This window comes from Desmodus rotundus, chromosome 2, assembly GCF_022682495.2.
Source record: "Desmodus rotundus isolate HL8 chromosome 2, HLdesRot8A.1, whole genome shotgun sequence".
Classification (NCBI taxonomy): domain Eukaryota; kingdom Metazoa; phylum Chordata; class Mammalia; order Chiroptera; family Phyllostomidae; genus Desmodus; species Desmodus rotundus.
The window spans coordinates 183,321,964-183,336,711 of NC_071388.1; the positions used below are offsets into that span (position 1 = coordinate 183,321,964).

The 14,748-nt window shown below is 35.9% G+C and overlaps 1 protein-coding gene across 6 annotated transcripts in view; it reads right to left on the bottom strand.

Annotated features, from left to right (window-relative positions):
- The window catches only part of RAPH1 (Ras association (RalGDS/AF-6) and pleckstrin homology domains 1), an 86,415-nt gene that overhangs the window by 70,325 nt on the left and 1,342 nt on the right, over positions 1-14,748 (bottom strand). The window contains exon 1 of one of the 6 annotated variants that reach the window (XM_053918956.2): positions 14,491-14,641. The exons of the other annotated variants lie outside the window; for them this stretch is intronic. The gene's annotated coding sequence lies outside the window, so the exon portion shown is untranslated. Of the gene's footprint in view, positions 1-14,490; positions 14,642-14,748 lie in introns of those variants that run through there. 6 annotated transcript variants of the gene reach the window in all.

A 14,748-nucleotide genomic window follows, 5' to 3' on the forward strand; every position in this document is an offset into this window, starting at 1 on the left:
CGTTGGCATACTGGAACAACGCTCTAACCGACTGAGCTACCTGGCCAGGGCCAAGCCATGCTTTCTTTTCTTTTCTTTTTTTCAAGTATACTTTATTGATTATGTTATTATGGTTTACCCAATTTTTTTCCCTTTATCCCCCACTACCCTGCACCTCCCAACCCTTCAGCATTCCCCCCTTAGATAATGTCCATGGGTTGTACATATAACTTCTTTGAATTCTGTTTCCTATACCATTCTTGACCTCTCCCCGTCTATTTTATGCCTACCAATTATGCTTCCAATTACCTGTACCTTTTCACCCCTATCCTCTCCTCCCCCTACATTGTGATGTCCATTTCTCTGATTCTGTTCCTGTTCTAGTTGTTTGCTTAGTTTTGTTTTTCTTTTTTTAGGTTCAGTTGTTGATAGTTGCAAGTTTGTTGTCATTTTACTGTTTGTTATTTTTGATCTTCTTTTTCTTAGATAAGTCCCTTTAACATTTCATATAATAAGGGCTTGGTGATGATGAACTCCTTTAACTTGACCTTATCCGGGATGCACTTCATCTGCCCTTCCATTCTAAATGATAGCTTTGCTGGATAGAGTAATCTTGGATGTAGGTCCTTGCCTTCATGATTTTAAATACTTCTTTCCAGCCCCTTCTTGCCTATACGGTTTCTTTTGAGAAATCAGCTGATAGTCTTATGGGAACTCCTTTGTAGGTAACTCTCTCCTTTCCTCTTGCTGCTTCTAAGATTCTCCCCTTATCTTTAATCTTGGGTAACTTAATGATGATGTGCCTTGGTGTGTACCTTTTTGGGTACAACTTCTTTGGGACTCTCTGGGCTTCCTGGACTTCCTAGAAGTCTATTTCCTTCGCCAGATTGGGGAAGTTTTCCTTCATTATGTGTTCAAATAAGTTTTCAATTTCTTGCTCTTGTTCTTCTCCTTCTGGCACCCCTATCAGTTGGATATTGGAACATTCCAAGGTGTCCCAGAGGTTCCTAAGCCTCTTTTCATTTTTTTGAATTCTTGTTTTCTTCATTGTTCCATTTGGATGTTTATTTCTTCCTTTTGTTCCAAATCATTGCTTTGAGTCCTGGTTTCATTCCTGTCACTGTTGGTGTCCTGAATATTTTGCTTTATTTCACTTTGGGTATCCTTCATTTGTTCTTTCATTTTACAACCAAGATCAATCAGTTCTGTAAGCATTTTGATTACCAGGGCTTTGAACTCTCCATCAGATAGGTTGGCTCTCTCATTGCTTAGCTCTCTTTCTGGAGTTTTGTTCTGTTCTTTCATTTGGGCCATATTTCTTTGTCTCGGCGCACCTGTGAAGTTGTAAGGGGGTGGGGCCTTAGGTATTCTCCAGGGCAGTGCAACCCTTTTTGCTGCATTGTGGCACTGTGGGGGAGGGGCCAGAGAGGGAATAGTGCAGCACAGTTGCTCAGCTCTAGCCCACTTTCCAATGAACTCTCCTCAGTTGCTGGGCTCTAGCCCACTTTCCAACGAACTCTCCCGTGTGAGACTGGGAGTTCCTCCTACTGTGGCAAACCCCCGCCGTAGTAGTCCACAGTCAGCTCTGAGTCTGTTTCCCGTTCAGCCAGCCCTGCCACATGGTCTTGCTGCCTTGCCCCGGGTTCTCTCAGTCAGCCCAGCCAGCCAGGTCTGGTCCGTTGCCTCACCTCGGGTTCTCTCCATCTGCCCATCTTACTGGTCTGGTTGGTCCGGCTGACTGTTTCTTTAATTCCTTGGTTGTCAGAGTTCCATGCAGTTTGATGTTCTGGCAGTTCTGGTTGTTTATTGATTTTAGATTGATTGTTATCCTCCGTTTGGTTGTGCGAGGAAAAGAAGGGTTTCTACCTACACCTCCATCTTGGCCAGAATCCCCGTGCTTTCTTAACTAGGCCTTTGTTCATGTTTTCAACCTGACAGCAACATCTCAGCATGTTAAAAGTGTGACAGATTACATTTCTCTCCTTCCCTAATACCCCATTGAAATGACAGTAAACCATTACAAAAGGGAATAAACTCATAAAGGCAAGTGAGAGCTGAAGATGGCAAAGGGATCAAAACACCAGAGATTGTGGTAAATTTCTGGAAGGAAAAGGTAGAATTATATAACCAGATGAACCAGAGAAGGAGCTCTAGCTCAAAGCAAGCATTTTTCATTCCACATTTATTCAATGAATATGTAGTAAGCACATACTACATACCAAAAAAGGGAGAAAAATATTAAGTAAAAACAAAACAAATCAGACCCAAGACAAGTGTAGTGATAATTAAATGAGGACTGTGTGGAAAGTGACCAGGTAGCTGCTTTATATTTGATGAACAGGGAAGGTCTGAGTAGTAATATGTATTTATTTATTTGGATTTTACTTATTTATTTTTAGAGAGAGGGAAGGGGAGAAAGAGAGGAAGAGAAACATTGATATGTGAGATATCAATCGGTTGCCTCTCGCACACCTCCAACTGGGGACCCAGACTGCAACCCAGGCATGTAACCTTATTGGGAACTGAACTGGCGACCTTTCAGTTTGCAGACTGGCACTCAATCCACTGAGCCACCCAGCCAGGCCATGAGTACTAATATTTAAAGGGAGATATGAATGATGAGAAAAAAACACGTGCAAAGATCAGAGAGAACACTCCAGGTAGAGGATACAAGTTTGGTGTGTCATGGAATAGAAAGATTAGTCTGATGGGAACTGAGAGCCAGATCATGCAAGGATTTGTAAAGCAAGAAAAGGAGTTTGGATTTTATTCTAAGGAAGCCTTCTTGAGGGCAATGAGAAGTTATCTCTCACAAAAGGGTGCAGGAAAGGTGGGGACCATTCTGCAAGGAGACAGACAGTAGTCTGAAAAGGAACGGAGGTGGGATAAATGAGGCTCAGCAGGACAGCAACCAGTATTACCCATAGGGGCATGCAGAAGGTATTTTTGGCATTTGCTTCCAAGGTTAAGGAAATTTAAAAAAATCAAAATCAAAATAAACAACTCTCTTAAGCTTGGTAGCAAATTTAAATGCCTTCTGTGGTCAGGTGGCCAATATAAATACCATTGGTAGACAGATGTAGACAATAGGGAGTGGAAGAACCCGAGAACTAGAGGGCAAAACCTCAGCTAAAAACATTCAAATTTTTAAAGTTTATTCTGGAATTAGATAGTGGTGAAGTTGCACAACCTTATGAATATATTAAAACCCACTGAATTTTATATGTTAAAAGAGTGAATGTTATGTATGTGTATTGTGTCTTAATTTTTAAAAACAAACAAACAAAAAATTTAAGCACTGTGCTAGTTAAAAACAAGAAGGTGAGATACTACTTCCTGAGAGGCCCATGAACTTCGTACTTCTCTCTGGCATTTGTAACTTATCAGCTTTGTATTACATGGTGATTATTTGTGCACTTGCCTTATCACCCTCCACACCCAACTAGGTTACAGGCTTCTAAAGAGAGACATGGTTCTCATTTTCACCCCAGAGCAACTAAAAATAATCATATTCCTTCTTCTTCTAAATTTCAGTTTTTATGCATTCATTGGTTGATTGTAGTATGTGTCCTGACCGGGGATAAAACCCATGACCTTGGTGTATCAAGAAAATGCTCTAATCAACTGAGCTGCTCAGCAAGGCCAATATATATTTTGAATACAAAGAGAGGAGAGAAATTTCAAAACATTAAGTGAATCAACGGGAGGGTAGAGGTGGTAGTTAGTGCAAGTGGAGTGAATAGAAGGCTTGAAAGCTGACTGCAACTGCAAGAATCACTCCCAGTTAGAACCACCTAAGCTGGGTCAATGACCAGAACCGTTTGAGATACTAAAAAAATGATTGCTGCGTCTTCAGCCACTAAGTTCTGGGGTGATCCATTACACAGCAACAGATAATGCAACATAATGCTACTCTTTATCAAACACACACTGAAAGGGGGAGACCAGACTAAGGTTCTGAGAAAGCTGTACAGGACAAAAAGGGCGGCAGGTCTGGAGCACTGGCTGGGGAAAGCAGCTACAGAGGAGGCGCAGAGGCCGTAAGATAGTAAAATGCTATATACACCATGTGATCTGTTCCTTGTAAACCCTCAAATTGTCAATAAAGTCACTAAATTTATGAGAGCTTTGGTTCATAAAAAATAGAACATTGTGCCTATACGGTTTAGGGGAAAAGACACAGGAACAGAAAGAGATGAGACCATAAACAAGTCGAGTCAGAAATCATGGAGAGGAAATTGGACATCCACAGGCTAAACACAACTAAATTATGCAGAGGAGCTCCACAGGAATTCTTAGGTTAAAAAGTTAGCTTTCTTTTCCAATTAAAAATAAATCCAGACTTGGGTTTCTCTATATTAAAAATAACACTTTAGGATGGCTGTTACCTGCATGCTTCTCTAAAAAGACCACTAAGACTAAAGCTTAAATATCATTATAGCAGAATTCTAGGTTTAAAGAGAATCAACTCTGTTATTTGTACTAAAAAATAGTTATTTTTCACTTAAGAAGATTACTACTTCTTAACAAGAAATAATACTGTTCATTTAATAAATATTTAATGAAATACCATCATGAATTGAGCACTAAACTGGTAAGCACAGGGAATACAGCTGTCCTCAGGCAGTTTTATCAAAATCTCTAATAAGAGAACACAACTTTTATACCTTTGTACTTATACTCTTTACTTTTAAAATTAATGTACCTACATGTTAAAATATTATGAATCTGAAGTGTTTTTCATCTCTCTCTCACACACAGAGGTCAGGGGGTTAAAGAAGACAAATTTTGTAAAGACAATACATTCACCATTCCCAGAGTAAATTTCTACTCTTATATCATAAGCACTCATCAAATTGCCACTGTTAAAATAAAGTATATTTTTACTTGACTATACATGACTACAAAAAATTAAATGTTCCCCAAATATGCTCACAGGAAGTAAAATCAGTCACAGGCTTTGTTTGCCAAATAATCATCTAAATCAGTGATTTTCAACGTTATTCATTTCATGGCACACATAAACTAATTATTAAAATTCTGCAATGCACCAAAAAAATATTTTTTGCCAATTGGCAAAAAAGTAGGTGTAACTTTGATAATAATAGTAATTACCTACGCTTTTTAAAAAAATCAGGTGCTTATACTTGTATATAAGAATTTCTGGTACTAAGAATTAACCAATCAGGCACAACCTTATTATGCAATATGACCAACAAGATGCAACTCTATCATATGACCTATATATATTTATGGTTCAAGACAGGGCATTCACAGTAGATGGCTACTGTTGTGTTGGCTATGTCATTTTCTCATTTGACAACCTAAGGGATGTTAGTGCCCCTCACTAAACAGTCAGGTATTGCATGTTTTAAAGATTCTTGCAGCGCACTAGCTGAAAATTGCTGATCTAAATTACCTACACAGATATCACAAAATAAGAGTTAATGCATTTTAGGCAATTCTCTGATATCAAAATTCTTTAAAAGCTTTAATTTGTAATTGGAAACATTTCTTAATGGATATTTGAAAGAATACAGGTTTCATTGATAAGAAGTTTTTACTGCATATGCTACAGAACCTCATATTCCTTATCCTAATAACTATATTTCTAAAATACATACTAAATAAAAAAATATTATCCATTTCATCCCGATTAAGGTAGCAAAAATAAAAATAGTAAGTGTGATAAAACCAAAGGTTGGGGAGGATGTGGAGTAATGTCCACTGGTGGCAGGGAAATATATAACTCATCACGTTGGAGACCCATTTGGAGATTACATGTCTTATGATCCCACAATACCACCATTCAGTGTCCAGGTACTTAAGAGACAAGCACGAGGAGAAATGTACAAGCATGTTCATAGTGGCATCCTATCTACCTCTCAGAAGGGAAATAGAAAAACTGCCCTATTCGTATAAAAAGAATGACCTAGATCTACAAGAACTAGTATGAATAATGTCAAACCATATGATTGAGGTAAAAATGCAAAGTTGAAAAGAATGATGGATATACAATAGTTCATCCTTTATATAAAATTCAAAACTACAAATAGCAATAAGTAAAATTTTATGGGAAGATATATATACATATATATCACTAAAACATGAACTAGAACAACACAAATTATTACCTGGGGGAGGATTTTTGTTGTACCTTACTTCTTCAACAACTTATTTGAAGCAAAATGTAAACAACTGATTGCTACAGGTGATGAATATGTAGCTGTCTATCATGTTCTATACTTTAAAATTTTTCAAAATTAAAAACAAATTTATTGTAAAAATAAAGTCAAAGTATGGACAGAATGTGTAAACAAGTATGCTCATCAAAGCCAAACATTAAAAAAAAAAGCAGGGAGGGGGAGGACAACTAAATATCCTACAAGAAAAACTATACCAATTTGAGTGCGTTATAGCCATCCTGGGTTATAATGCAGATGTTGTAAATTACTCATAAAGCATTTAATGCAAACAAAAATGCTAGTGATGTAAGTTTAAACAAGCTAAATTGTGCATACAGTTATGAGTTACATAAATACATATACACACATATATAAGAAAATATAACAAAAAGTTTAACTGTAATGATTTGTGGATGATAGGACTTTATTTTATTTTTATACATTTCTAAGGGTTGCATATTTCCATCAATATTAATGAAACGGTTGGGGGGGGAAGAAGGCAAACTATGAAAAAGCAAATTCAAAATCCTCTGGTAAAAATTTAACCCTGATTCAACTGATAAGATTGTTTTACTTCTGATTCTAAAAATAAAGATAAGCCTCTTGAAATATTAATATCCACAACCCTACAAGCCAAAAGAATTCTGTCAATAATTGTACAGTCATAAACTTCTGCCTCAGTGTTTATAAAGATATGTTTTAGTCTCCTTTGTTTCTAGCACTGCCACATCAGAATAGATGGTCCCTTCACCCATGCATTAGACAAGGATATCACATGGGAAAACATACCAAATCATAATTTATATTACAAAAATAAGGATCTGTAAATGATTTGGCCCTAAGAAACGATACAAATAGGACAGCATGCAGTGTTTATATAATATGTTCTATGACAACTGAAAAATATAAAATATTGCTGAGAGAATTTAGAGACCTAAATAAATGTGAATGGATGAGAAGATGCAGCAATGTTATGTTGAATCTCCCCATTTCGAAGTAGGTATTCAACGTAATTACAACAAATATCCCAATATTTGATTCTCAAATTCATATGGGAAAGCAAATGACTTAGCGAACAGCCAAAGCAATCTGGAAAAATAATTTGGGTTTACACTACCTGACTTCAAGATTCAGCCTAAGACTAAGTAACCAAGACAATGTAGTACTGGCAAAAGAACAGAGAATTACATCAATGTAACAGAACGAAAGAGTCTAGAAACAGACCCACACTTATACGGTCAAATGATTTTCAGCAGCATTGTTAAAGTCAAAGGTAAGGAGAAAAGAGATTTTTTACCAGCTCTATTGAAGTATAATTGATAAATAAAAATAGAAAGCATTTTTATCAAATGACTACAACAAATAGATATAAGCATGGGGAAGGGGGCTTCCACATCAACCGTGAACAAAAATTAATTCAAAATGGATCATAGACTGACATGTAAAAGCTAAAATGATAAAGCTCCTATGAGAAAACACAGAGATGTCTTTGCAACTTTGATGTATGCCAAGACTTATCAGGACACAGAAAACACTTACCATCAAAGAAAATACTGATCATTTTGATGAAGTCCAATAAGTTCTGCTATTTGAAATACACCATTAAAAAAATAAACAGGCAAGCCACAGACTAAGAGAAAATATTCACAATTATTATCTGATAAATGACTTGCATCTAGAATATGTAAAGAATTGCTACAACTAAATTTAAAAAAAAGATAACCCAATTTTTAAAAATCTTCAACCCAGGATATTTTTATTACTGACTTTAGAGAAAGGAAGGAAGAGACAAAAACTTTGATGTGAGAGAGAAAAACCAACTGATTGCCTCCCATACGTGTCCTGACCAGGGATCTGACACGCAACCTACGTAAGTGCCCTGACTGGGAATCGAACCCAGAACCTTTTGGTGTTCAGGATGATGCTCCAACCAAGTGAGCCACCCAGCCAGGGCAACAAGCCAATTTTTAAAATAGGCAAAAGACTTACAGTTACCTCCCATATAGCTAATAAAAACATAAAAAGTGGCTTAAAATTATTAGTAATTAGCATAGTAAAACTACAGTGAGATACTACTACATATTCATTACAGTGGCTAAAATGAAAAAGACTGATAATACCAAGTGTTAGGATATAGAGCTGTTAGAACTGTCATTTAATACTGTTGAATATAAAAATGATATTAACTTTGGAAAAGTTTACCAGTTTTGTAAAAAATTAAAAATACAACTACCCTATATAACCCAGCAGGTCCTCATCAGTATTTACCCAAGAGAAATGAAAACATATGTCCCTGAAGAGATTTATACACACGTCTCATAGAAGCATTATTTGTAAAAGCCAGAAATGAAAACAGCCCAAATAGCTATGAACAGGTGAATGGATAACAAAACGTGGTATATACACATAATGGAATACCATTCAGCACAGAGATGAACTAATCCAATCAACATGGAACAATCTAAAAATCATTCTTCTGCAGACTACAGGAAAAGAAGGAGCTAGAGAGAACACCGTCTGATTGATTCTATATATAAAATTCTAGAAAGTGCAAACTGATCTATAGTGACAGATTGCTCAGAGATGGATGTGGAGGACAGCATGACTTGCAAATGGGTATGAGGAAACTCTGGGGGATGATGGAAATATTCCCATCTTGATTGCAGAGATGTCTTCACAGGCCTATGAAAATCTATCAAATTACATACTTTAATGCGTGTACTTTGTCATATGGAAACTACACCTCAACAAAGTAGAAAAACTGTTAAAGAAACAAGTAAACCAAAGAACTTTACAGAAGAATTAGAGTTAGGAATCAAGGCAGTGGCTATACCTCAAGGGAGCTAAGGTACAAAAAAGCAAGTATGAGGGGATTCTAACACGCTGGTAATTTTCTATTTTTTTCATTGGTGTGCAAGTTATACAGGCGTATTCAGGTTGTAAATGTGTACACTTAGGATAACATGCACTTTTGTGAAGAACAAGGTACACTGTTCTTCAATACAAGGTTTTAAAAGGGGAACATCTATCTACCTAGGACCTAGCAATTCTACTCTTTTCTCCAAAGAGAAGAAATTAAACATCTATCGACAGAAAGACTTATACACAAATATTCTAATAGTTTTCTTCACAATAGTATTGAACTGGAAATAGCCCAGGTGTGCATCAACAGGAAAGTGGATAAACAATCTGTAGTACATTCAACACGTTGTGTATGTGTTGAATATACTGAATATTATTGAATATTATTCCACAATAAACAGAAACAAACTACTGATACATTTAAAAACATGCTGAATACTGAGTCAGAGACAAATGAGTATACACATATGATTCAACTAATACAAAGTTTTAGAACAAGCAAAACTTACATGTGGTTCAGCAACTGTGCTTGCAATTGCTCTGATGACAGGGAGGAGAGAGGGAAGAGGAAGTAAAGGGTAGTCAAGAAAAATGTTTTATATCTTTCTAGGGGTGTCAAGGGAAAAATGCTCACTATGGACAGGAAAAAATTATAAATCTATCAACACTACTGAATTACTAAATTAAATGTTAAATGAGTACTTTTAATTCGCCTTGAAAAATTACTGAAAGCATCAAATGAAATCCAAATGTAAGCTCCTAAAATAAGCAAATAACTCCAATTGTGATGAAAAATAAATTTTATTAAGGTCTTACTTTGCAGAAATTTACCTAGTTTTCTTTTACAAACATTACTTGCCAAGTAGGATGAGAATCAGAATGTTTTTCCCCAACTGCTTTATTTTTAATAAGGCTTCATATAAAAATAGTATACACTATGAAATGGAACTTAATATGTAAAGCTCATTATTAACAACAGTAATTTGATAAAGCTTGTATAGTGGTTTCCAAAATGGAGGTGACCATACCCCAGGAGGTATGAAGGAACTACCAAGGTATAAGAACATGTTAGTTCTCTTTATATTTAATCTTTATCTTAATACACACATGCATTTAATGGAATATAAAGTGACACTGGCATCTTCATTATGGACACCTGTCATACAGTCACACATCCTATAAAGTAACCTAAGTATTCTGGTACTAAGTGATTCTAAGTATTTTAAGAGTAAAAGCATTTGCTAGATTCTTTTTCAATAATGAAATAAAGTACTCATCTTTTAAAAGCTGGTACAGGAGACTGATGTTCCACAGAACATACATTCTCAGTAATAAATAAATTTCCGTAATAGGAACAATACTTTATGGAAAAACTGTTATTATATAATCCCTCATGAAGCAGCTGCTTTTGATCTCAGCAAAAGAAAGTTGGGGGCAAGGGGAGTGAGGTTTAATTTCAAAAGCAACTACTGCAGCAAAGAGAAGTTGAAGCAAAAAGAGTGCCAAGCATTACAGGATGTTATTGATGTGGTTGTGGAATGACCACGTGTGTTGTACCAAACAGGTTTATTAGTTGTCTTGTGGCAAAGTACTGTACTTAAAAAGTGTTGCCAAATTTCAAGGTGAGTTAAAACACTTATCTTTTAAAAAAGAAGGATCTAAATTTGCTATTTTTTGTGATAAATAACAATTGGCAATATGCTACCTAAAAAGTGTACTGCAAACCACAACTTTCCTTATCATTAACCCATGTAAAAAAGTTACAAATAAGCAGAGATAGTAAGAGAAGCTTTATGCTAAGAAATGCCTGCCCTTCCTCCACACAAAAAATTAACCATGTATACTCATGTAGTACTATGGTTTTCAGTGTGCTGAAATTTTACATACATGTACATGAGGGTGCCAAGACCATTCAATGGCGAAAGTACTTTCAACAAATGGTGTTGGGAAAACTGCATATTCACAAGCAAAAGGATGAAGGTGGACCCTTCATATGCAAATATAACTCATATGGATTAAAGATCTCAGGGCTAAAACTGCTGGGTTGGCCAAAAAGTCTGTTTAGTTTTTCCTGTAAAATAAAAGACACATTTTTCATTTTCACCAATAACTTTATTGATTTGGATATTTTGAGTATGTTGGCTAGCTCCTGTGTAGTAGAACATTGATTGTTCTCCATTAACATCTTGATCGCTATCAACTTCAACTGGTCTACCCTACGGTGGAACACTGGTCAGAGAGAAATCTCCAGCATGAAATTAAGCAAACCACTTTTAACATTTTTGATCAGCACCTTTTCTATACACTGCACAAATCTTTTCTGGCATTTTAGTTGTTTTACCTTTCTTGAAATAATTGTATCATGATAACCCAAAAATGTTGGGTATTTTCTGGCATCTTCAATATTAAAATGGCTACACAAAAATTCACCAATGTTGATAATTTTTTAAAAAAATGCATACTGATATAACAGCTGTCACAATATAATCTAACAAAATTGTTTTGAATGAGGTTAAAGACAACTAAGCGCTACTAGAACCATCTTATGGAAAAAAAACAAATGAACTTTTTAGCCAACCCAACAGAAAACTCTTTCAAGAAAACACTGAGGAAAAGTTTCCTGACATTGGATTTGGCAATGATTTCTTAGATGACACTAAAAGGACAAGCAAAAAAAGACAAAAATAAAGTGGACTTCATTAAAATGAAAAACTTTGAGTATCAAAGGACACTATCCACAGAGTAAAAAGGCAACCCACAGAATGGGAGCAAATGTTTGTAAATCATGGATCCGATATGAGATTAACATCCAGAATATATAAAGAATTCTTACAACTCAACAATAAAAAAACAAACTAACCAATTTAAAAAATGGGCAAAGGGCTTGAACAGACATTTTTACAAAGGTACACAAATGGCTAATAAGGACATGAAAAGATGTTCAACATCATTAATTATTAGAAAAATGTAAACCAAAACCACAATGACACAAAACTTCCCCCTCATTAGGATGGCTATTATTAAAACAAAACAAAACAAAAAAACCCCATACACCCAGAAAATAACAAGTGTTGGTGAGGATGCAGAGAAACTGGAACCCTTGTGCAGTGCTGATGGGAATGTAAAATACTATTGTTGCTGTAGAAAAAGTATGGCAGTTTCTAAAAAAATCAAACAATTACCACATGATCCAGCCATTCCACTTCTGGGCATATACCCAAAAGAACTGAAATCAGAAGCTCACACAGATATGTATATACCAATGTTTAGAGCAGGATTATTGACAATAGCTAAAAGGTGGAAACAAGCAAATGTCCACCTACATGAATAAACAAAATGTGGTGCATACATACAATGGAATATTATTCAGCCTTAAAAAGGAATGAAATTCTGATTCATGCTACGACATGGATGAAACTTGAAGAAATTATGCTACGTTAAATGAGCCAGATACAACAAAACAAAAACAAACATTGCATGATTCTACTTAAGAAGTACCTAGAGTAGTTAAAACATAGGAACAGAAAGTAGAAAAGTGGTTACCAGGAGCTGTAAAGGGAGAGTGGGTGGAGAGCTGCTGGTTAATGGGTAGAGTTTCAGTTTGGGATGATGAAAAGTTCTGGAAATGGATCATGATGTTTACACAACCATGTGAATGTACTTAATATCACTTAACTGAACATTTAAAAATAGTTAGAATGGTAAATATTATGTTGTATATTTTGCCACAATAAAAAAACACTTGTGTGTTATTATGGTGGCAGTGTAGGAATATGGTTAAAAATACAAGCGTAAGAATTATGCTATAAAGCTCTACCACTTTGTAGTATTCTGTGCTTGTTTTCTTAGATATTAACAGAAGTTTTTAGTATTATTGCAAGAAGTAAATCAATACATGTAAAGCACTTAAAACAGTGCATGTCATATAACAGTGACTTTTTGATTATTATGGGTTTAAAGTACATTTTTAATGAGATTTAAGTCAAACACCTGCAGAGCTTCTGAAGGTCCTCAAAATTCCAGAGTTCAAGTAAAACACACTGAAAGACAGTGATCTAATCCAGCAATTTGCAACTGGTGTGCCACAAGAATTTTTAAAATATACAATATCTGACTATTTATTTAGTCAGGGGCACTGACCACTTTTTCCTTAGACTGTCAAATAAAAAAATGACAACAGCCAACGCAACAATAGCCATCGGGTATGAATGAATCAAAATTATACCACTTTTTTTGTCAGATCGGCAAAAATCCACATTTTTGGTGTGCCGCAGAATTTTAGTAATTAGTTTATATCTGCCATGAGATGAAAAAGGTGGAAAATCGCTGAACTAATTAATCCATATTTCTCATTTTATAGGTAAAGGAATTGAGAGTCACATATCTTGTTTCACTAATATTAATTTTCCTAAAATAAGAGGTTGGGATTAATAGTACTAATGTTGACACTCAACTACTTGAGAATGAAGGCAAAGCCTTGAGATCCCTGTCTAAGTCTATGAATAGCCTAATAGTCACCCACCACACTAATCTAATAAATAATCACACATGACTGGGACCCAAAGGTAGCAAAACCAAAAGAAAGCCATTTTAATTATCTTCAAAGACAAGAGTTAAAAGCACTTCTGTGGAAAATTAAGTGTTAAAATATTTGTGGGAAAAAATGATATGGATTAAGAGTTTGAGACACACCCAACATGTGCCCACTAACTCCACTTCCTTCAGCCAGTTACTTAATATATAGTCTTGGTGAGACCTTTAAATCTGAAAAACAAGGTGATTTTTCTACCAAATAGAGGACTTATCTACAAATAATTTTTTATTCAATGCAAATATTAGATAATAGTAATGCAAATAACACAAAATGTCTAATCCAAAAAAAAATCATGTGTTAAGCTTTGTAGACATCTCTCTGTACTTAACTGAAAAGGCTGGTTTCTGGGAAATTCACAACACGAAAAGCAAAATAACAGAAACAATCTTTGAAGGTCAGACTCGACATGAGCTAAAAACCTTTGGAGCGTCTGTTTTGCCCTTCCCCCATTGCTCTTCCTCCACAAATCGCTCTCAAGAAGAGCACCACCTCTGCTCGGAATGTCCTCCCCCTCCAAATCTACATTAGCTGAAATCCTACCCATCCTTAAAGGTTCCACTTCAATGCCGCAGTTTCCATCAATTTTCCCCAGCGCTGCCAATCTTGAATTAAGTTCTTTCCTTACACTCTCCTACTCTGCACCTCTACTTCAACATTTTATTATATAATTCATTGCATTACAATTAACGTTTACTTCTTCCCCCTTCTTCCCCGAAAATCCCAAGAGCAGTGGGTGAGGGAAGAAAGGAATTAACATTTGTTAAAACCTCAGTGCCAAGCAAGGTGCTAGGCACTTTGCACACGTTATCTCATTTAATCTGTCTGACGACCATCTGGGGAGGGGAGCAGGTGGTGTTGTTCCCACATTACCGATAGAGAACGCACTGTTGAGAGTTCAATAGCTTATCCGACGTCACACTGCTAAACCAATTACAGTGCTTTCTGGAACCGCTGGTTTCCCCGGCTTCAAAGAGCTCTTTCCACCACTGTAAGCGGCAGGTCTTGCTCACTTGTGTCCCCCTCCTTGCCTAACAGACGGTTGGTATTTCACAAATATTTGCTGAATTTAATATCCCTATGGACTCAGTGCCACCCGTTTAATCACCTGATTACGCCCCACCCCTGACC